This window comes from Artemia franciscana, chromosome 6 (assembly GCF_032884065.1).
Source record: "Artemia franciscana chromosome 6, ASM3288406v1, whole genome shotgun sequence".
NCBI lineage: Eukaryota > Metazoa > Arthropoda > Branchiopoda > Anostraca > Artemiidae > Artemia > Artemia franciscana.
This window is the reverse complement of record NC_088868.1, coordinates 28,185,537-28,206,944: the sequence shown is the minus strand read 5'-3', so window position 1 is coordinate 28,206,944 and position 21,408 is coordinate 28,185,537. Positions and strand designations below refer to the sequence as shown.

General features: G+C 37.1%; 1 long non-coding RNA gene across 4 annotated transcripts; it reads right to left on the bottom strand.

Annotated features, from left to right (window-relative positions):
• Nucleotides 1-2,666: 2,666 nt before the first annotated feature.
• LOC136028279 (uncharacterized) lies at nt 2,667-20,462 on the bottom strand. 4 transcript variants are annotated; one of them, XR_010617795.1, is made up of 4 exons: nt 20,097-20,462; nt 18,008-18,159; nt 8,627-8,810; nt 2,667-2,898 (listed from the first exon to the last, which is right to left on the bottom strand). It is a non-coding gene; the product is annotated as an uncharacterized LOC136028279 (long non-coding RNA). The 4 variants fall into 4 exon arrangements; XR_010617796.1 differs by having other exon boundaries at nt 8,627-8,722; nt 20,097-20,461; XR_010617797.1 differs by lacking the exon at nt 2,667-2,898 and adding an exon at nt 3,785-4,387.
• Between the last annotated feature and the right edge of the window lie 946 nt (nt 20,463-21,408).

Sequence of the window (21,408 nt, the reverse complement as noted above, 5' to 3'; positions counted from 1 at the left end):
TTCAAATAATCCCAGGAAATCCGCCCTATATGGAAAAAAACCCTTACGGAAAAATCTTCCACAGATAGTCTCTTCCATGTGAAATTTTTCCGCTGGAAGATTACCCCCTGACAATTCCATCCTCGCTGCAAATTCCCCCAAGAAAATTTCTTGCTTATGGTTCCGCCTGAAATATACTCCTTAGCATACCTTATTTGAAGAACGATTTGTTTTTATTTAATTTCTGACCCTTTTTAAGTTGAATCCCCCAAGTGTGGGATAGACTTCCTAGAAATTTCCCCCCCCCCCAATGGAAAGTTTCTCTCACAGAAAATTTCCCCACAGAGGATTTCTCCTGGTGATACCCCCCCCCCCCCCCCCATGGAGATTTTCTTTTGTCAGAGATCCTCAACTCTGCCACGTACAAACCCGAGATAATTCCTACTCCACTGAAAAATTTACATGGATTATCCCCCCAAAGCACCCCTGGATGTAAAATGGGGTCGCTAACGAAAAGCAAAGACAAATAAAACGAACTTCGTACTCGATTTCTGGCAAATTCCCATCGATTAAAATGTTCCCTGGAAAGTTCACCATCTTAAACTTCCATCTCAAACGGAAATTCTCCTCGCAAAAAATCCATCCCCAGAAAATCCCCCCTCCCTCTGAAAAATGTCGGTATACTTCCCTATAACAATAACTATATGCAAACAATGGATAAATGTCATTTGCAGCCCTTCCTCTGGTGGTTCTGCGGGGGTCATATAATCTTCAAAGATATAGTTTTTATATCTTTCAACTGTACTGAACAAAATGGTTACCATAAAATTTTTGATCCAACGACGTTGGGGAAAAAGGGTATGAGGAGAGGGGCTAATTACCTTCCAATTTTTCTGACCACTTTAATAAGAGCAATAGAACTTTTTATCTTCGTTTGGATTCCCCCTCACAAAATATTCTAGGACAACTGGATAGATACAATCACCCATGGAAAAACAAACTAAGAAACAAACAAACAAACAGGCATCTGCGATCAATCTTCAGGCAAAAAATACAAAATTCCACATTTTTTTAAATATGAGCTTGGAGTCTCTACAGGGATATGCTGAGTCTGATGGTTTGATTTTCATTAAGATTCTCTTACTTTTAGAGGGTCTCTCCCTTCTTATTCGAAATTCAGGCAAATTTTCTCAGGTTCTTTGCCTTTGAAGGGTAATACTAAATTTAATGAATATTAAATATTTGGATTCAAAATAATATGTCGATTCTTTTGATATACCTTTTGATGCAAAATTCTATTTTTTTAGTGTTAGGTACTATTGAGTCACGTCACTCCTTACGAATAGTTCATTATCGAAAAAGGAAATTGTGAAAAAGGGAATAACGGAGAAGGCCTACAGAAAGAAGATTATTACAAAAGAAGGGATAATTTTCTCAAGATAGAATTTCCTCCAAAACAAGCAAAATATACGAAAATACACAGGAATTACTCAAATCATCAGTAAGGGGAAAGCCGAGTCTGACTCTTGCACAGACATTCCCACCACTGGCACTACTGTAATCAAATTGTTTAGTAAAAAATATGATTTCTTTTTCTTTTTTAAACTACCCATAAAGTCTATAATTCAATTAGCATTCAATTTTATCCAATGACCAAACAGAAGAAAAAAAATAGGTTTTCTAGGTTTTCAACAAAAATCTCAAATATTGTGTTTGTGGCAATTGAAGATGCATCACCTATTTAAGGAACGAAGTAAGTGCCCGCCATGGTACCCAAAGGCTGCTTGTAGCCCTTTTATACCGTAATAGGGCAATTTAGCTGTCTTTATAAATTTATTTTAATAAATAGAATATTCTGACCATATGAAAGTATTAAATTGAAAGATTATGCAAAAAGAATAATGACAATCCAAGATCCACCAATTAGTGCCACAAAGTTAATTAATTGACTTAGAGAGATATCAAGTGCCTAAGTACAATTCGTAAGGTCAGGGGAGGGGAGGATGAAGCAAATTGATAATGACAAAAATTATATTAGTCGTAAATTTATTTTTTTCGTTCAAGGAAAGGGGCTCGACACTCAAAATGACCCCTTCCTTACAGCAATAGATTGGTGCGGTTGTCGTATTTCTACCAGGTTCGCACGGCTAGAAGTACAATTTTAAAATGAAGACAGCGTACGAAAAAAAAAACACACAACATCAATATCACAATAAGTTTTAATATTACTTGAGAACTCACTTTCTTTCCGCAGAAAATGTGTTCAAGTCGCCCTCTCCCGAATAATCTCTTCCCTAAATGAAACTTAGTCAAGGCTACTCAGATATAAAAAGGGGCAGAGGTGTAAACCTACTGTGAGCCAGTGAGGAGATAGAGAAATCATTATTAGCAACAGTAAAGTAATAAGCCATAAAATTACTCATAAAACCCTTTGTTCACTGATAAATTTTTCCCCCCCTGTGTTAAAAATAATCTTTGTATACATCTTGATACTTTCGGTGGCTAGAAGAATAGCTTTCGAAAGAGTACAAGGAAGAATCGTTCAATTTATAATATATTAGCCCAAATGCTCTAAATTTTGAACATAAAACGTGCCAGCGTCTTATAAAACATTTATTTTAAACATAAAACCCTTTCACCTGAACATAAGACTAAATTAGCCTAAAAACTACAAATAAAAGGGAAAATTAGAAATTAATAGCGAGATATATTTTATACCTTTCTTCAGCTATAACAGAAAATAGCAGGTTCAAACCTTAAAAGCAAATACACAGTTCAAAATCAAATGAAAAGAAAAAGGAAAAGAAAAAACAACACAAAAAAAGATTACTCGTCGCATATGAAATCAACCTCCAGGAATGTGTTTGCTTTTTTTGCTAGGGGGGTAGTGAGCTTAAGCTTCTTAGTAGAAAGACAATCCTGAAAGAAAATAAGGTTTTAGGGATATTGTAATACTGAAAATGGAACTTTAACCGACTTGCAGCTTGCAAAGTATTTTTAAACTTTAGAAGAGTTTTTATTTGTTTTTCTAAATTCAACGTGTATGAGAGCCATGAAGCTACTGTCTATAAGTGCAATTTTTTTTAAGGAGTGACCATGGACGCATGTATGTTCATTTTTCCAAGAGGTGATTTTACCAATCCAAAGGTCTTCGATAATTGAGAATTATTCAGATAGAAATTTGAGGTTTTAATATTATTTTTTTCATTACCTTTTAAGTTACGATAGAAATAACGTCAAAGTAAAGCCGTTCAGTCATTTCGGCCAGTATAGCAGCAACCTTTGCCAAAGTAGGGCTGACATATTATCGAGCAAAAACAATCAGACCGCCAATTAGCTTAGTAAACTCAAAGATATATTTATATTCCTTCCCAGTTACATCTGAGTGCATCTGAGGAATAACTGGTCCAAACAGGAGTATTCGCCCTTAAACACTTATTAATTAAAAAAAAAAGTTTTTCCAAGGGAAGTAAATAGCGAAGTTTAAAACGAGTAGAAATTGTTACTCTCCAGCCTATCTCACATATATCAATAAAACTATTGCAAATAAATCAACTGGTGATATCTCCCTGTGGTTTTAGGATGACAGAAATCTAGCTCTTTACTGAAAACACTAAAGCCAAGTATAAAAAACAAGAATATTGGTTTGGGAGTCAAAAGCAAATACGTCACCTCACAACACATCAAACCATAGTCTTTTCTTTTTGTAATTAAAAAAAAACATGTCAAATTTTTTGTTGAAAAAAAAATTAAACTTAGAAGTACTTAAGAAAGTTGCTCTAGGCGAGTACTATCCATTAAAAAAAAAAAGGTTCGCATATGGACATGCTTGTAGAAAATTTTTCTAGCTCAGCAGAATTGTACATTAAGAGTTATGGAATGTTCAATGAACTGAACATTGGTACATTAACATGCAGAACTGAACACTGGCATATGTACATATAAAACTGAATTCATCAGTATTCACAGTTGTTTCCTCAAATTACTTAAAAAAATAATTAACTCTAAATGTTTTGAGTTTTTTCACGGGCTCCGTATATCTGCGAGCCTAAAGGTCCCCAATATATTTTGCTGTATAATAAAGTTTACTCTATGGTCGACATCAGCCGATTTCCACACAGAAAAACCCTGAATTATGGCTATTGTTAAAATAGAGACCAGAGAATATAAAATGGCAATACTTCCTTGAGATGAAGATATGATCGATGAAAGTAGACACAACCTAGTTTGGGATTAACTATGAATATATTTTATTTTAGAATACATTTCCAAAACACCAATAAGCCATTTAATATTTATCAGCAAGCAAAACAAAAATAATTCAAACCAATTGAAAAGAAACAAATTCACTTCTTTGTATAACTCTTTGGATAGCATTCACTTTATCACCAAGAATTTAAGCCATTCCCTAAGAAAAAGAATAAGTCAATAATCAGCTTAAAAATGCCCATGCCTCCTCAGAGGTAATGTTCTGTAGACATTAGAATGGTCCGGTTACCAAATCGAATAACTTTACAAAAAATGAACAAAACTAGCAAAGAAGACAAATTTCAAATTTCTGTTATAATATTACCAGTCATTTTGTGAAAATCATTGGCAGAATTTTTTCCTTGTTATTGTATTTGCTACTGTATTTCATAAGAAGGATCTGTCTTTAAATGTATTACAATCTGAAATTAGGCAAATTCACATCTGAAAAAATAACGCACACGCCAAAATCATTCTGATGTTTCTTATGATTCTGTGGTAGAAGTTTTTATTATTTTTCATTTTTATAGAAAATATACTTATGAAGAAGCAAATTGAGATTCAATCAAGTAACTGGCACAAAATCTATAAAAAAATAACTTGAAAAACGGAATTCAATCAGCCTGGCTTCCTCTTGACTTCATTTCATCAAGACATAATTTGATACAGCGGTAAAACTTCACTTGTTGATGCCAAACTGATCAGAACTTCGTACACTTTGATTTTCCAATCAATCACTTCAAAATATTTCGCTAGGACAAGCACAATATTTAGGGAGATAATAATACAATTCATTATAGAAAAAATCCGAACACTAGGTTTTAGTTCCGCATTCAAGCCTTTCGTTACGACTGAAATTATATTTCTAGCTACAAAACATGAGTCGAAGCTTTAGGCTGAATTCAGCTCGAAACGCCCCACAAACTTTGATTATTGCGAGCGATCGGCAAGTCATCGAAATGGTGACATATCAAATGCCTCATATCATTGCATTTTTGTTTTATGAGCATAAAAATACGACAGCAAAAATATTCCACCATTATTAAATCTCAAAAAAAAAGAAAAAAAAAACTGCTGAAACTTTTCATCATAGGTGAGAAAACATGTGTTTACATATATTTAAATTTTAAGGCTCATTCGTCCTAGTAGAGGCGGTCTAGATGGCTCCTCATAACCTCTTCTGTCCCCCCTCCCCCCAAAAAAAAACTTAACAAGCTTTAGCCTAAAGCTCAAAGCTTTAGGCTGAATTCAGCTCGAAACACGCCCCACAAACTTTGATTATTGCGAGCGATCGGCAAGTCATCGAAATGGTGACATATCAAATGCCTCATATCATTGCATTTTTGTTTGATGAGCATAAAAATACGACAGCAAAAATTTTCCACCATTATTAAATCTCAAAAAAAAGAAAAAAAACTGCTGAAACTTTTCATCATAGGTGAGAAAACATATGTTTACATATATTTAAATTTTAAGGCTCATTCGTCCTAGTAGAGGCGGTCTAGATGGCTCCTCATAACCTCTTCTGTCCCCCCTCCCCCCCAAAAAAAACTTAACAAAATCTAAACAATAAAGAAAACCTTAAAAAACTATCATTTTGTAGCCATCAAGTCTTGAACACTGGCAGAGCTAATAATTTCCCCCTGGAAAATAATAAAATCGAATAAAAGTCAAACTTATAACAAGTGAATATAAAGCATAATTTATAAATGGCCTCATAATTTGCTCTCTATGATAGCCATGTCCTGCCTAGTCTTTAAATTCTAGAAACATCATCCAAATTTCTATTTTGTTGTACCATATGGCACTTTATAGCGGCTTTATCGAGTCAAATTTACAAAAAACGACAAGAAATAAGAATTAGCTTGTAAATGAGCCCTTGAACAACATTCTATGATGTCCCAGTACCCCAATATTGACCAAGAACATAAAGCAGGAGAAAAAAGAGGACGTATCACTGCTACTATTGCAAAACAGTGATTTTCCATCTTAATAAGGAATGGGGCTGAAATTTTCCTGGATAAGGTTTTGAGAATGGCGATTCAAAGGGTGTACTTTTTGGTTTACCACGATACCATTTTCAAATCAAATGCAAGTAAAAGACGAGATGTATGGGACAGTTGGAATAGCGCGTAGTACAACTGCGAGATTTAGTCTCCTGTGCTGGGCACAGGGGTTGACTGAAGTGGAAGGCACTTTAATATTAGCGGTGAAGGTGGACAAATGAGCCTTAAAATACCCTCAGTCGTTCCTGAAATTTTACTGATAAGCCCTTTTGACAGTTAGCATGCACATGGCATAATATGATTGTTTCTGAAATTCTTCTCCAAAACCCTGGAGGGTTATGACATCCCCTATAGGCATAGTTAACATTTAGAGCATTCTGGTCAAGCTAACTATTTTAAAATTTTGATCGAATGTTTTTGGAGACAGGGCAGATAAAAAGGGCATGGGAGGGGTTCTGACAGCCCTCCAACCATACTAAAACTTCTACCTAATCGTGTCCTTATAGTTTGAACTCAATACCATATGCGGTACTTACGATCTGCGTTTTTGATATGACAGATTTCCTTTTCCTAATGATAAATCATTCCTGTAAGCAAAGGATAAACTGCATAACTTACACTCCTTGATCCAAGGCTAAAGAGGGCATGACATCCCTAGAGGCATAGCTAGTTAGAATACCTTTTGACTAATTAGAAGAAAAAAGAAATTACGAAATTTCGACCTTTGTCGAGGAGAGGGGTCACATTAAAAGAGCAAGGAAGGGGGATCAACCCTAGAGGGATAGTTATTTGACCTCCTGGACTATTCTAAACCAATTGGCTATTTCAAAACTTTTATCGGGTACATTTGGGAAAAAAGTTCTTGTGGGTTGTGGTTGTCCTCCCATCACTCGACTATTAACAGGAGCACTGGAATTTTCAATTCCCAATCGAATGACCCCCTACAAATTCTGTATGAACATCCTTTCCATAAAAATCTTATATGTTAGAAACAGGCAACTACCGTAACTTACAGCCTTTGTCCCGAAGGCTGGGAAGGAGGAGGTTGTCAACACCAGATGCATGGCTGGTTGCCCTCCAATCACTTTTGACTCTTAAAAAGAGAGCAAAAACTTTAAATTTACAATCAAATGTGCTTCTTCCAAAGTTTATACGACCACCTCTTCCATAAAAACCTTATATGTTAATAATGGGACACTTGCATAAATCCAAGCCCTTGCCTCCAGGCTGTGAGGGGTTTGTCAACACTAGAGGCACAGTTATTTGACCTTTGGACTATTTTTTTACAGAAATGGCTATATCAAAACTTTGATCGGAAGCAAATGGGGAAGAGACGGCGTGGGAGGGGGAAGGACTTGTTACTCTCCGATCACTTTTGACTCTTACAAAGGGTATCATAACTTTCAATTTTCAGTTGAACGAGCCTCCTTCGAAGTTTATATGATCACCCCTTCCATAAATACCTTTATGTTAACAATGGATAACTTACATAGTTTACAACCGTTTCCCCGGGGCTGAGGGAGCTTTGCCAACTCCTGAGCTATGATCATTTAACTGCTGGACTATTTTGAACAAAATGTGTATATGAAAGTTTTGTTCGGATACATTTGGAGAAAAAGGGCTTGGTGATGGGGATGGAGGGGAGGGGGGTTGTGGTGGCTGGTTGTCCTCCGATCACTTTTGATTTTTAAAAAGGGCAGCGGTGTTATCAATTTCCAATCGAATTAGTCCCCTCCAAAGTATATTCAACGACGCATTCCATAAAAAACTTATATCTTATCAATCGGCAACTAGCATAATTTATAGTCCCGAGAGCTGGAGGAGGGGTCGATTCTGGATGCATACTTATTTGGTCTTTGAACTATTTTGAACAAAGTGGCCATTTTAAAGTTTTGATCGGATGCACCAGGGAGAAAACGATGTTGGGGAAGAGGGGGGCTGGTTGCCCTCCGATTACTTTTGCAACTTAAAAATGGAGCTAGAACCTTCGATTTCCCATCTAATGAACCTCTTCCAAAGTTTATACGATCCCCCCTTCCACGAACAGCTTATATTATAAACAATTGGCAACTCGCATAATTTGCAACCCTTGTCCCCCAGGCTGTGGGGGTTTTATCAACCTTGGAGGCATAGTTATTTGACTTTTGATTACTTTATTTGATTACTTTTTGACTTCTTGATTAGTTATTTGACTTTTTGATTTAGTTATTCGACTTTTTGATTATTTTTTGACTTTTGATCACGTTATTTGATTACTTTTGACACAGTCGTGCTTTTATCAACTACATTTAATATCTAGACTAGTACCAATATTTATAGCAGGACTTATAAATAAACTGATAGACGACAGAAAAAAAAAAGAGAATAAAAAGGAAGGCCAAGAAGAACAATACCTGAGTTTTTGCACATATTCGAATGTGTCACACAATAGAACCATTGTTCTCACCTAACGGCTTCTCATGTTGACGTTTGCAAGAGTATCTTCACAGCTTGAAAAGGACTGTCATTTATATTTTCCTTGCAGTAGAAACTATTTACGGCAAATCCTTGGTACTAACCACGGAATTAGATAATAATCTACTAATAAAGTAACAACATTACAGTACTACTGACATACTATGGAGAGAGATTTTTCGTTACATCTACTTAAAATAATACTAAATAGTAATTCAAGTATATTGCCATGTAAATAGCTAAAGAGATGAATCGATAAAATGATAAACAATCAGTACTTATTGACGATACGAAGGTTAAGCATTATTGAACTGAATCTTCGTTTTGTCATTAAGACTTTCAAAATCCATAACAGCCCCATAGCTAAAAATAACTTACCTGTAATGACAGTAGAATTGCCATGAGAACAAAGTCTATTTGAAAAGTTTTATTAAAATTATGAATTACAGTCTGTGACCCTTATTCAACTTAAGAAGCCCATATCTCAGCATTTGCTTCGCTTTAATACTTAACTAAAAGACAAGAGAGTAAGGGAAATAAAACTGCCGTCTTTATTTATATTAAAAGTTAAGAAGATGCAATTGTTAAGCTCAGTTGGCTTCCATTTAATAAATATTACGAGGTTAATAAAAAAAAAAGAAAATTGAAGGCCTTTGTTGTGCGCCATAAAAAGATAGAATTAAAACAAAATAGTAAATGTTCAACCCAGGAACTGGAACTAAAAGGGCACTACCTGATAGGATGATATTTTTGAATTTATGCCCGTTTCTCAATTTTAGCCCCTAATCAAGCCTGGAGAGCTTGCAAACTTATAAGACTAATAAAATGAGCCAGTCCTCCAGGATTCCCCATTAACCCCATCTATGAATAGTCAGGTTGGATTGTCGTACTGCGACGCTAGAGGTGAAATTCTTGGACCGTCGCAAGACGAACAACTGCGAAAGCATTTGCCAAGAATGTTTTCATTAATCAAGAACGAAAGTTAAAGGTTCGAAGGCGATCAGATACCGCCTTAGTTCTAACCATAAACGATGCCAACCAGCGATCCGCGGACGTTACTTGAATGACTCCACGGGCAGCTTCCGGGAAAACAAAGTGTTTGGATTCCGGGGGAAGTATGGTTGCAAAGCTGAAACTTAAAGGAATTGACGGAAGTGCACCACCAGGAGTGGAGCCTGCGGCTTAATTTGACTCAACACGGGAAACCTCACCAGGCCCGGACACTGGAAGGATTGACAGATTGAGAGCTCTTTCTTGATTCAGTGGGTGGTGGTGCATGGCCGTTCTTAGTTGGTGGAGCGATTTGTCTGGTTAATTCCAATAACGAACGAGACTCTAGCCTGCTAAATAGATGATGGATCCTAGTGGTGGATCGCTCTTCTTAGAGGGACAAGTGGCGTCTAGCCATATGAGAATGAGCAATAACAGGTCTGTGATGCCGTTAGATGTCCTGGGCTGCACGCGCGCAACACTGGAAGAATCAGCGCGTCCTCCCTGTCCGAGATGAACGGGTAACCGCTGAACTACTTCCGTGGTTGGGATTGGGGACTGCAAGGATCCCCATGAACCAGGAATCCCTACTAGGTGCAAGTCATTAGCTTACGTCGATTACGTCCCTACCCTTTGTTCACACCGTCCGTCGCTACTACCGATTGAATGATTTAGTGAGAACTTCGGACGATTCGCCAGGGCAGCCTCCGGGCCGCTCGTGGTGTGGTTGAAAGTTGTTCAAAGTTGATCCTTTAGAGGAAGTAAAAGCCGTAACAAGGTTTCCGTAGGTGAACCTGCGGAAGGATCATTAGCGTTTGATAAACGAGAAGGAGACTTCTTGGCCATGTGTGGTCAGTAGTTTTTTCCGAATTGTTGTTATTGATACACGTCCCCGTGTTTGATGTTTGAGGTGCACAAGTAGGTTTCGCCTATTGTGAGGGGGTGGTACCCTTGTGCAGCATCATTCATGGGGGCCATTCGTTGAACAATGGAGTGCTCAACGGAGTCTTGAGGAATGGTGGGCTTTGACAGCAGTCCATTGTGGTGGATTTGCCTAAAAATTTTGGTTTGTTGATTTAATGGAGAATCGGTGAGACCATTGACTGACTTTGAGGACTTGAACTAGCTCTGTAGTGGGGGCTCTCAGAGGAGTGGGAGCATGCAAAGCTTGTGAAGGTAGCCAAGTCAATGGAATTACTTTGACGTCCCTGTTGAGACAAACCCAACACTGAGGTGAGTGTTGCTGCCTATGTTTGTGTGGGGGATCTCGAGATGATATACTGGGTTATTGTCTCGAGGTCTTGGTATCTGTGGCCATTATTCTAGGATGGTAGTGGGATTTTTGGCAGCACAACTAGATTTGGACCTTGCTTTTGCAAACGGGGGCTCTTGTGAGGAAACGAGAGCCTGCAAAGCTTGTGACACATCTTGAGTTGTGTACGAGGGCCAAAGTCATGCCATCTGAAAAATAATGGACATTCGCTTACTAACACTGTGGTAGTTTCTGCCCCAGCAACATTTTGGTGGGGCCCGGGAAGCACTCTTTACCCTTTCTGAGGGCCCAAGTGGTGCAAGACGAAGGGATTGGCTTGGTCAAAAGAGAGGCGCGGAAGTCCTCGGGTAAGCCAAAGTCTTGCACTGCGACTGCACTAATGTAGCATCGATTTTGCAAGCAATATGCCAACATGCTCTTGAAATCTCGATGTATATTTTCTACGTGTTCGTAGTGAAAAATAGTCATATTGGGGACTAGAGTGGCTCTGTGATTCAAGGATCATGGATACCACTCCGCGAGACTAAAGGGAGTGAAGGTGAGCTTGCCCCAATAGAGCATAGCTTGAGGTGTGCAAGGGTGCAATTGCATTGGCCTTGTTTGAGGGAGAATTTGAAACATTCATTAGAATGACCCTGGAGGATGGATCACTTGGCTCACATTACGAAGACGAACGCAGCTAGACGCCTGATTCCATGCGAACTGCAGGACACATGGAACGTCTATATTTTGAACGCAAGTTACATGTCCAGCCTTTGAGCTTGGACTACGTCTGGCTGAGAGACGGATGTTTTTAACATACGTTATTTGGGTACCGTCACAGCGAGGCTCCTTGCTTCTATACGGCCGTTAATGTCAACGCCTATAGAGGATGCAAGCGATCTCGTCAAGTTTTGTGTCAACTGTTTATGTTGAGAGGATTTGGTGAGAGGTATTTGGTCTCGCTTACTGGTCTCATTTGCCTCTTTGTTGTGGGCTACTAGTTAAGGGAATCAATAGTACAAGGAGTGCAAGTGATCTCATCAAGTAAGACAAGGCCCAGGGCTATGCCTCTTGTGGATCACCCTTTTACTTGTCACCCAACTGGGTAATGGTACCTGAGCTCCTTTTTGGTGGAACTTAGAGGAGGTGTTACACATTATGGGTGTACCGAGTATATAAGGGCCCAATGAGGATGAAAATCCAATTCTTCTTGGCTAAAACACTTTGACTGACAGCCTTTTGTCACAGGAATGGACTACTATGACTTTGGTAGTAGGAAATTGGTTTATTTGATGTTGAACTGTTGACTCCAAGAGGCATGCTGGCATTACTGGGTTTCTGGTGACCAGGTGACTTTGGTGATTGGTTTGAAAAACAAATGACCCTGTCAGTTTAAGAAATCCCCCCGGCCTCAGCTCAGGCGAGACGACCCAATTGACTTAAGTATATTAGTCAGCGGAGGAAAAGAAACTAACAAGGATTCCCTTAGTAGCGGTAAACGCAACCATTTTATTGGGAAATGACAAAGAGCGTATGCCAATATACCGCTGAGAGGTAACACAATAACATGTACCTAAACACACCTTTTGGGACGTCTGTCTTGCTATTCTTAATCAGATAGAATTAAGCAAAAACTTTATACACCAGCCAGGGCCACCCTTTAAAAGTTTTTGTTGGATGAAACCCATACTGTAAAACTAACAAAAAAAGTGAATTATAAAAACTGTTTTGCCATCTGATAAGCAGCATGCTGACAGCTTAGGATCAACAAATATTGTTATTAGGTCTAGACTAGACTGGATATTAGAATGGTCCAGTTACCAAATGGAATAACTTTACAAAATATTAACAAAACTAGCAAAGAAGACAAATTTCTAATTTCTGTTATAATATTACCAGTCATTTTGTGAAAATCATCCACAGAATTTTTTCCTTGTTAATGTATTTACTTCTGAATTTCCACAAGAAGGATCTGTCTTTAAATGTATTACACTCTGAAATTAGGTAAATTTACATCTAAAAAAATAATAAACACGCCCAAATCATTCTGATGTTTATTATGACTCAGTGGTCGAAGTTTTTATTATTTTTCATTTTTATAGAAAATTTACTTTTTCCGGAAAAAGGAATTTAATCAGCCAGGCTTCCTCTTGACTTTATTTCATCAAGACATAATTTGATATAGCGGTGAAACTTCACTTGTTGACGCCACACTGATCAGAACTTCGTACACTTTGATTTTACAATCAATCACTTCAAAATATTTCGCTAGGACAAGCAAAATATTTAGGGAGATGATAATACAATTTATTCTAGAAAAATCCGAACACTAGGATTTAGTTCAGCATTCAAACCTTTCGTTACGACTGAATTTATATTTCTAGCTACAAAACATGAGTCGAAGCTTTAGCCTAAATTCATATCGAAACGCCCCACAAACTTTTATTAATACGAGCGATCGGCAAGTCATCGAAATGGTGGCATATCAAATGCCTCACATCATTGCATTTTTGTTTGATGAGCATAAAAATACGACAGCAAAAATTTTCCACCATTATTAAATTTCAAAAAAAAGAAAAAAAAACTGCTGGAACTTTTCATAATAGGTAAGAAAACATGTGTTTACATATATTTAAATTTTAAGGCTCATTCGTCCTAGTAGAGGGGGTCTAGATGGCTCCTCATATCCTATTCTGTTCCCAAAAAAAAAAAAACCTTAACAAAAATCTAAACAATAAAGAAACCTTAAAGAACTGTCGTTTTGTAGCCATAGAAGTCTTGAACACTGGCAGAGCTAATAATTTCCCCCTGGAAAATAATAAAATCGAATGAAAGTTATACTTATAAAAAGTTAATATAAAGCATAATTTATAAATGGCCTCATAATTAGCTCTCTATGATAGCCATGTCCTGCCTAGTCTTTAAATTCTGGAAATATCATCCAAGTTTCTATTTTGTTGTACCATATGGCACTTTATAACGGCTTTATCGAGTCAAATTTACAAAAAACGACAAGAAATAAGAATTACCTTGTAAATGAGCTCTTGAACAACATTCTATGATGTCCCAGTACCCCAATATTGACCAAGAACATAAAGCAGGAGAAAAAAGAGGATGTATCACTGCTACTATTGCAAAACAGTGATTTTCCATCTTAATAAGGAATGGGGCTGTAATTTTCCTGGATAAGGTTTTGGCAATGGCGATTCAAAGGGTGTATTTTTGGTTTGCCACAATACCATTTTCAAATCACATGCAAGTAAAAGACGAGATGTATGGGACATTTGGAATAGCGCGTAGTACAACTGCGAGATTTAGTCTCCTGTGCTGGGCACAGGGGTTGAGTGAAGTGGAAGGCACTTTAATATTAGCGGTGAAGGTGGCAAAAAGCCAAGCTTATATGAAGCTCACCATCACCCACCTGAAAGCTTGGTTACACTGCCCAACTGTCGTCTGAGGTAACTCTTTGCTGACAATTTTAGCAAAAGCAAAGCACCAGTACTTAATGTTTGTTTGTTTGATGCGGGTGTATTGTTTATTGTGTAATATTTTAAAATTAACCGAGTAGCGTCTTTGCTAAATAGTAACTATTCTTCACTACCACCTGAAGAAGAACGTGCTATTTAAGACTTAGGGCAGGCACATGCGACCTTTAAAATTTATTTCTATCAGGGGTCCAATGTCCATTATAAAACAATTTCCAAAAATGAGTTTTCAGACATTTTTAAACGCGTTTCAACTTGTATTTTTCACAAATAATCCAAAACTCCTTTCCTCTGAAGAATATCCTATGTCCCCTGACTCCCCTGATGTGGGGAGTCAACTACATCAATTTAATTCTTTCCAAATAATCAAACATAGCTTACAAGGGACACAATCTTTGGTAAAGCAGTTAGATCTATCAGTATTGAAGACTCTTCTATGGCTGCAAAACTTCAGTCCTTTAAAGTTTTCCTTATTGTTTTTATTTTTTTAAGGTTTTATTTGAGAACAGAAAAAGTCACAAGAAGCCATCCAGACCACATTTACTAGGACAAATGAGCCTTAAAATACCCTCAGTCGTTCCTGAAATTTTACTGATAAGCCCTTTTGACAGTTAGCATGCACCTGGCATAATATGATTGTTTCTGGAATTCATCTTCAAAATTCTGGAGGGTTATGACATCCCCACAGGCATAGTTAACATTTAAAGCATTCTGGTCAAGCTAGCTATTTTAAAATTTTGATCGAATTTTTTTGGAGACAGGGCGGATAAAAAGGGCATGGGAGGGGTTCTGACAGCCCTCCAACCATAATAATACTTCTACCTAATCGTTTCCTTATAGTTTGAACTTAATACCCTCTGCGGTACTTAAGATCTGCCTTTTTGATAAGACAGATTTCCTTTTCCTAATGATAAATCATTGCTGTAAGCAAAGGATAGACTGCATAACTTACACTCCTTCATCCGAGGCTGAAAAGGGCATGGCATCCCTAGAGGCATAGCTATTAGACCTTTTGACTAGTTAGAAAAAAAAATTACGAAATTTCGACCTTTGTCGAGGAGAGGGGTCACATTAAAAGAGCAAGGAAGGGGGATCAACCCTGAGGGATAGCTATTTGACCTCTTGCACTATTTTAAACAAATTGGCTATCTCAAAACTTTTATCGGGTACATTTGGGAAAAAAGTTCTTGTGGGTTGTGGTTGTCCTCCCATCACTCGACTATTAACAGGACACTGGAATTTTCAATTCCTAATTGAATGACCCCCTACAAATTCTGTATGACCACCCTTTCCATAAAAACCTTATATATTAGAAACAGGCAACTAGCGTAACTTACAGCCTTTGTCCCGGAGGCTGGGGAGGAGGAGGTTGTCAACACCAGATGCATGGCTGGTTGCCCTCCAATCACCTTTGACTCTTGAAAAGGGAGCAAAGACTTTAAATTTACAATCAAATGTGCTTCTTCCAAAGTTTATACGGCCACCTCTTCCATAAAAACCTTATATGCTAACAATGGGACACTTGCATAAATCCAAGCCCTTGCCTCCAGGTTTTGAGGGGTTTGTCAACACTAGAGGCGTAGTTATTTGACCTTTGGGCTATTTTTTACAAAAATGGCTATATCAAAACTTTGATCGGATGCAATTGGGGAAGAGACGGCGTGGGAGGGGGAAGGACTAGTTACTCTCCGATCACTTTTGACTCTTACAAAGGGTATCATAACTTTCAATTTTCAGTTGAACGAGCCTCCTTCGAAGTTTATATGATCACCCCTTCCATAAATACCTTTATGTTAACAATGGATAACTTACATAGTTTACAACCGTTTCCCCGGGGCTGAGGGAGCTTTGCCAACTCCTGAGCTATGATCATTTAACTGCTGGACTATTTTGAACAAAATGTGTATATGAAAGTTTTGTTCGGATACATTTGGAGAAAAAGGGCTTGGTGATGGGGATGGAGGGGAGGGGGTTGTGGTGGCTGGTTGTCCTCCGATCACTTTTGATTTTTAAAAAGGGCAGCGGTGTTATCAATTTCCAATCGAATTAGTCCCCTCCAAAGTATATTCAACGACGCATTCCATAAAAAACTTATATCTTATCAATCGGCAACTAGCATAATTTATAGTCCCGAGAGCTGGAGGAGGTCGATTCTGGATGCATACTTATTTGGTCTTTGAACTATTTTGAACAAAGTGGCCATTTTAAAGTTTTGATCGGATGCACCAGGGAGAAAACGATGTTGGGGAAGAGGGGGGCTGGTTGCCCTCCGATTACTTTTGACACTTAAAAGGGACCTAGAACCTTCGATTACCCATCTAATGAGCCTCTTCCAAAGTTTAAACGATCACCCCTTCCACGAAAAGCTTATATTATAAACAATTGGCAACTCGCATAATTTGCAACCCTTTTCCCCCAGGCTGTGGGGGTTTTGTCAACCTTGGAGGCATACTTATTTGACCTTTGGACTATTATAACAAAATGACTATGTAAAAATATCGGTTGGATGCATTTGGAGAAAAGAGGGCGTCAGGGGGAGGGGCTAGCTTCTCTCCCATCACTTTCGAATTTTAAAAGGGGCAAAAGAACTTCCGATTTCCAATCGAATGAGGCCCACCAAAGTTTATTCTAACATTTTTTCGTGTGAAATACCTCTAGAAAAAAGAATAATAATTAATAAATAATAAAATATTGAAACCTTATGACTCTTTACTTTAGGGAACGCTATGGTGCTTCCTCTGATATTGACTTTCTAATTGTTTAAAATCAATATGACAATGTATAATTGGCGTTGAATACGTAATGCTAGGTTATGCAGTTTTCTTTTTTTTTGGGTGGGGGGGGGGGGTAGGTTAGATTTTTTTAGGTTAGACCTCGACTCCTCCGGTCAGCCTCCTTAGCAATCCCAATTTACTCCCCGATCCATGCTGTTACAGACAGGTTTCGTAAAAGTTTTATCCCCTTTATTCTAGAGCACCTTAATAATAATTCATAATTGTGTCCTTGCCAAAATCCCCTTTTCCTCTATTGCCGTTTTTATTTTTGATTTATTGCAATGTTTTTGTAATTGAATTGTCAAGTTTACTGATTCGCTCTTTATCTTTGATGATTTTGCCCTTTTAATTTTTTTAATCTTAAGTGTTTGACTTAATGAACTGATTTGAATTTTTTTTCTTAACTTTAACTGACATATAAAGCGAATTCGGCTCTATATAGCTGGTGATAGCTTTTTGAAAATATTTCTTATCTTTATCTTATACACAAAAAACGCGTAATGTTAAACAGTTGTAGTATCACAAACATACGAACTCTTTCTATTCCAAATTTATGAAGAGCAACCAGAGCAACACGGTTCATTTTGCCTGCTCACTCCATAGTAACAACTCAAACCAGACTGGAATGTTTTGGCGCGTTTTAGTATACATGTCGATAAGTCGGTAATACCAACATAACTGCTGCGCTCAGTTTGTACTTTTATCAACTACATTTAATATCTAGACTAGTACCAATATTTATGGCACGACTTATAAATAAACTGATAGACGACAGGAAAAAAAGAGAATAAAAAGAAAGGCCAAGAAGAACAATACCTGAGTTTTTGCACAAATTCGAATGTGTCCTACAATAGAACCATTGTTCTCACCTAACGGCTTCTCATGTTGACGTTTGCAAGAGTATCTTCTCCAAAAATTGACTTGGTATACAAATTGGCTGCCACCATATTGCAATCTCCTGCTGAAGTCTATAAAAAGGGAAAAACAGACATTTTCTTTTTTTAAGGAGCTATTTAGGAACAGTTGAGATAGCCCTAGTCACGGCAAAAGAGTGCTAAATAGGAGAGAACCCTCCTGAGTCACTGATGACACATAGGGCGTAAAATAGACGTTTTGGTTGCTCGATCTTTTTCACAGGAACTGGTAGCAAGCCTGTCATCCAGCCATACGACAGCTGAAATCGATCCCTTGACACCGTATTGCCAAGTTAAGTATCAATCCACCCAGCTATTACAGGATATGGCCTGAATAGGTTAGTCTAGAAATACGCTTCTCAAAAATATCATAATGATGACCAAGATAAGAAGTTGTTTAAACCTGCATCTTGTATATGAGGAGTATATTAGAGCTGTGTGAATTCAGCAAATACAGGAATTATTGGGCCATAAAATACACAGATGTCTGAAATTGACAGCTTGAAAAGGACTGTCATTTATATTTTCCTTGCAATAGCAACTATTTACGGAAAATCCTTGGTACGAACCACGGAATTAGATAATGCTCTACTAATAAAGTAACGAATTTACTATACTACTGACATACTATGGAGATAGATTTTTCGTTACATCTACTTAAAATAATACTAAATAGTAATTCACATATATTGCCATGTAAATAGCAAAAGAGATGAATCGATAAAATGATAATCAATCAGTTGTTATTGACAATACGAAGGTTAAGCATTACTGAACTGAATCTTTGTTTTGTCATTAAGACTATCAAAATCCATAAAAACCCCATAGCTAAAAAATAGCTTAACTGTAATGACAATAGGATTACCATGAGAACAAAGTTTATTTGAAAAGTTTTGTTAAAATTATGAATTACAGTCTGTGGCGCTTATTCAACTTAAGAAGCCCATATCTCAGCATTTGCTTCGCTTTATTACTTAACTAAAAGACAAGAGAGTAAGGGAAATAAAACTGCCGTCTTTATTTATATTAAAAGTTAAGAAGATGCAATTGTTAGGCTCAGTTGGCTTCCAGTTAATAAATATTACGAGGTTAATAAAAAAAAAAAATTGAAGGCCTTTGTTGTGCGCCATAAAAAGAAAGAATTAAAACAAAATAGTGAATGTTCAACCAAGGAACTGGAACTAAAAGGGCACTACCTGATAGGATGATATTCTTGAATTTATGCCCATGTTTCTCAATTTTAGCCCCTAATCAAGCATGGAGAGCTTGTAAACTTATATGACTAATAAAATAAGCCAGTCCTCCAGGATCCCCCATTAACCCTATCTGTGAATAGTCAGGTTGGATTACAATTTTGTCAATAGAAGCAACGTAGTTTACTTAAGCTCGTTTCTTTTTATTCAATTTAGTAATAATAGATATTATTCATTCAAGTTCATGTTCCCTTTCATTAATTCTACGATAAATAAGACTTATAGCTACCCAAAAATGATAACACGTTATATACAAAAAAAAAACAACAACATGGTACTACTGCTACCACTACTAAGGGCTCACAGCGGCACCTAGCCACCTTAAACAAACACAGCTTCACACGCTCTTCTTCTATCCCGCTCTATCCAAAGCTTCCCCCTCTACCTCCTCCTAAGCAGTACAAATTTCCTTTAAATCCTTCCTTACGATCTCCAACTCGGGGATGACCTGCTTTTCCTTTGGTCCTAGATGGATGGCAGAAAAAGACAATCTTTGCAATCTGAAATCCTTTATCTACAAAACGCGTCCTAGCCATCTCAACCTTTCGAAAACCTTCCAAGAATGCTTGGAAATTTCTTGTCCAAGACCCTAGCAATTGAATGCTATTTTCTCAGTTAAAATTCAACAACAACATTATTACATAGACAAATACGCAAAATAAACCATGCCTACAGGTTAATTAGACATGATGTGCTAAAAGTCCAAAGAAGAAAAAGAAGAAAAGATAAAGGGAAAACCTTTGCTGGTGTCAAGCACTTCATATTGGTAGATCCAAGCAAATTTTCTATATATTTGTGCAGGTCAGTAAGAGTAGTGTTCACAGTGAACTTATTTTCCCATTCAAAATCGGCCCGCATTTGCCTGAAGTCCTCAAGATTACACGCAGCTGGAACAATGTAATCCTTGATATCAACATGAATATCATTAATAATGATAATATTTCGATCTGATTGAGAGCCACCCACATCATAAACTGTAAGAAAATAAAATAGGTAAAATTCAACCGGATTAGTAACGACCTTTTCTAGTTTAATCTGGTCCGGTCCCTGATATTCCTGCCAAATTTAATTGCCCTAGTTTACCTGGATGTGCCTAAATTAGCAAAACCGGGACAGATCGACAGACCGACAGAATTTGCGATCACTTTATGTCACTTGATTAAAACCAAGTGCCTTAAAAAAAAAAATAAATAAACTCCAACAATAGCTTTGTTTGTATCATCAAAGCTATATCTAAATACCGTGAAATCTTTAATGGTGATATAATCATGAGGAGACAAAACGAAAGAAGAGGGCTTTCCTACAAGTTTCTACGCCCGATGGGGAAAAAATATGAAGAAGTAAAATGGAGGACATTTTCAGTTAGTACAAAAAGGAAGGATAAATATCCAGATATTTTGATTGAAACCTTTACTCAACTGTAACCAATATACAAAGTAAAGAGTAAAAATATAAGTATAAAATATAAAATATAGAAAAAAGCTCTAAGGAAACAATTAAACAAAACTCTTGATTTAAATGACCTCTGAAAGCAACGGTGTCAGAGTGACTAAATAAAAGCATCCGACAACTAATGATTATTGAAACTCGGGAAGTCATTTTTTGTAAGGCGTTTTTAAGCAGTAATACCTGGTAAGCAAATAGAGTTCAGAAAAACTTAAGAATTGCCTGTATAGCGCCAGAAGGAAAAAAAATTACTTTTTCTATTAATATGTCATTAACTAAACACAGGCACTACCCAACAAGTTTGTAATTTTTTAACAGTAAGGAAGTTCACATAAACACATAATCACAGATTTTAAAAATATTCAAAAAGGATTTAAAAAATGCAAATAGTATCGGGTATAAGAAACCAGGTATATCGGACCGACATTCTGCACAGAACAAAGAAAGGGAAACGATAGCATGAGTCGGAAAACTTATAATATTATGATTACAGCAAAAAAATTCAACTGAACTTAATAATAAGGAAAAAGAAAGAAAATGAAATATCAATAACCTTTACAGGCACAATGTGTTAGGCACAGTATTATTCTGTATATTATGAAGT